The sequence below is a fragment of the Eufriesea mexicana genome, unplaced genomic scaffold, assembly GCF_001483705.2.
Source record: "Eufriesea mexicana isolate 0111107269 unplaced genomic scaffold, ASM148370v2 scaffold2566, whole genome shotgun sequence".
Classification (NCBI taxonomy): Eukaryota; Metazoa; Arthropoda; class Insecta; order Hymenoptera; family Apidae; genus Eufriesea; species Eufriesea mexicana.
In genome coordinates this window covers 63,311-65,974 of record NW_016910631.1, presented here as the reverse complement: position 1 = coordinate 65,974, position 2,664 = coordinate 63,311, and positions in this window count along the sequence as shown.

The window sequence follows — 2,664 nt, the reverse complement described above, 5'->3', positions numbered from 1 at the left end:
CGACAGGTCTCTTATAACACGAGACGATTTTCGTATCTCCTCGTTAAGTCGACGAGATACCGTGTCGCGTCGAACCGTCCATCCACATCGGGATATCTTCGCGACTTACAACCGCGAAGACGAATTATTTCGGGCGGAGACCACGCGACCAGGAAGATCAAGGGAACGACGCGATACCCCCTTGATACCTACCTTAAACAGGCACATATTATATTTATATCATAGAATGCACTATTATAGACAAATGAGTTCCACTCGTTCAACCTCATTCACACTCATACACATAAAACCAACATTCACAGATCTTATGACTAATCGTGTCTCTCCACGTAACGTATTACATTCGTTAATTAGTGTGAGAAAAAATTGACGAAATTTACCTCTAAAAATTTTCTAAACGAGCAAAGACGAATACTATCACTTTTCAACTAAAGGAGCAAAGGAGAGTGGCGCCATCTGTGTTTGGTAGCGACAGAAGACACTAATCGCGACATTCGTAGCAATTACTCAGGTATCCTAGCTCCTGCTTAATCAGAATAGACAAGTGTATATCACAATTCTGGTCCATATTGCCAATTTCTTCCCTAACATCGTGAATTCTCTTCGAAACCATTGACCTTTCGTCTGAAATATTTTTCGCGATTAGTATTTTAAAGTTGAGAGTGGAGGGGTTACACAACAATGATAATAATTAAATAATATATTCTTACACATAATTACATTCTCTCACACACAGTATTGATGATAATTAACCAGTTGAGTGTGATTGATGACTGCTTTTTGATTGACGATTTACCCGTCATGGAGAAATGGCAGAATTTTCTGTTATGACGACTATACCTGTCATGCGTAAAATTTTGTTACCATTCGATATTTAAATTGTAATTTTGGCGAAAACTAAAATATATTCGTAAATTTTAATATATTTAGAATGTCAAGACGAAATGAAACAGACAAATAAAAGGTATAAATAATTTGAGATGGATTCTTGCATCCATAACTCTCTGAGAGTTAACTCGTGAAGTAGTTGTCGATTACAATAGTAAAATAGGTGGAGTAGATACGAGTGATGGCATAATTATTGCATACGCAACAGCAAGGAAAAGGCTAAAGAAATATTATAAAAAAATATTTCTACACTTTTTACATATTATGTGTTTAAATTCGTTTTTAATACATAAAAGAAATGATGAAAAATTAACAGTGCAGTGAAGGATTCTAGCAAAGGAATAATAAAAGCAGCATGGGTTTCGACTTAAGGAGAGTGCAAGTCCTTCGGGTCATAGATTTAGTTGAAACTTCGCAGGTTTGTAAATTTAGTCATCCAGTTCAAGAAAATGTACCATTATAAGGGCAATTGTATATCGTCAATAGGTCGTCCTCAATTGGCGACGGTTAATGACGAACCAAATTTCTTGAGGAACGTTGTGTTTATAGTGGACTGTATTTTACGTAGTTGTTTCGGATAACTCTTCTGAACTCTTCGAATGTTATTGACTGACTGAATGGTACTGACTCTCTCGGTGGTTATATAATCCTGGTCTCTCTGCTGATTGGTCGCTATGATGTTGGGGGTGTATGTTAACTTCAGCGTCCTTCGGTGGTGGTGGTTGTTTAAACAATCTAGATAATTGTGCTTGTCTTCTTGAAGGGTGATATATAGTTGTTTGTTGCGGATTACCTAAGTGGTGGCTTAGGTGCTAAAGAAATCAAAGGGCGCTGACAGTAAGGATATAAACAACCTTCTACTTGGGACATTGCGGTCCTAGGGCCTCATCAATGGTACTTGAGAAATTTCAGGGCCTTCACAAGGTCTATTTTAAACAAAGGGCCGAACGAAATACCGGGACGACATTCCAAGGTTTAACAGCAATTACTCGATAGTTTTCGAGATATTTATGATTAGAGTTTTATTATTGCCTTAATTACAGATGTATTTTGAATATTTATCAAGTGCCGTTGTGGCCTAATGGCGATATCCGAAAATTTTCACGCTGGTGGCAATTTTCGGATGCTGCCGTTAGACTACAATGTTGGATGACTAACGATTCGTTGGCCCTTAGTCACTAGAAGGACCTGGCTGATAAACGCAGGCCAATTTCAGAGTCCAAAAACAATTGACTCATTCCCACTTTCTTTAAAGGCCAATAGTCATCTTCCCCCCTCCAAAAACTAACATTATATAAGCACCCACAAAACTTGCGAAAAATCAGTTTCAGTACAGTTTCAGTCTAGTTTAGTCAGTTCCAGTTTCAATTTCTGTTTTGCTTTTTCCTCTCCACCGACTTGTATCTTTCTAACATAGCCTTGCTGCTAGAACCCGTGTCGTATATTGAAATCCGGGTTCCAACAACAATGCCACTTGATAACTATCGATAACTATTCGGAAGAAATCTGTAGTTAAGAATAATAAAGCTTTAACCATAAATATCTGGAAAACTATCGAGTAGTTGCCCTTATAATGATAGGTAGGATACCAAAAGAAATCGCGAATCGGCTATTGCCAACAAAAACAAATTGTAAACCGATCGATATCTTCTAGAAGCAAATCGAAAAGTTATTCTATATAACAAAATTAAGTTGCGTGACTCCTCTACGGGGAGGTGAAGCGTAGGTTAAGGAAAGCATAAAAGCGTGGTCCTTGACAACCAAAACAGAGTCCTT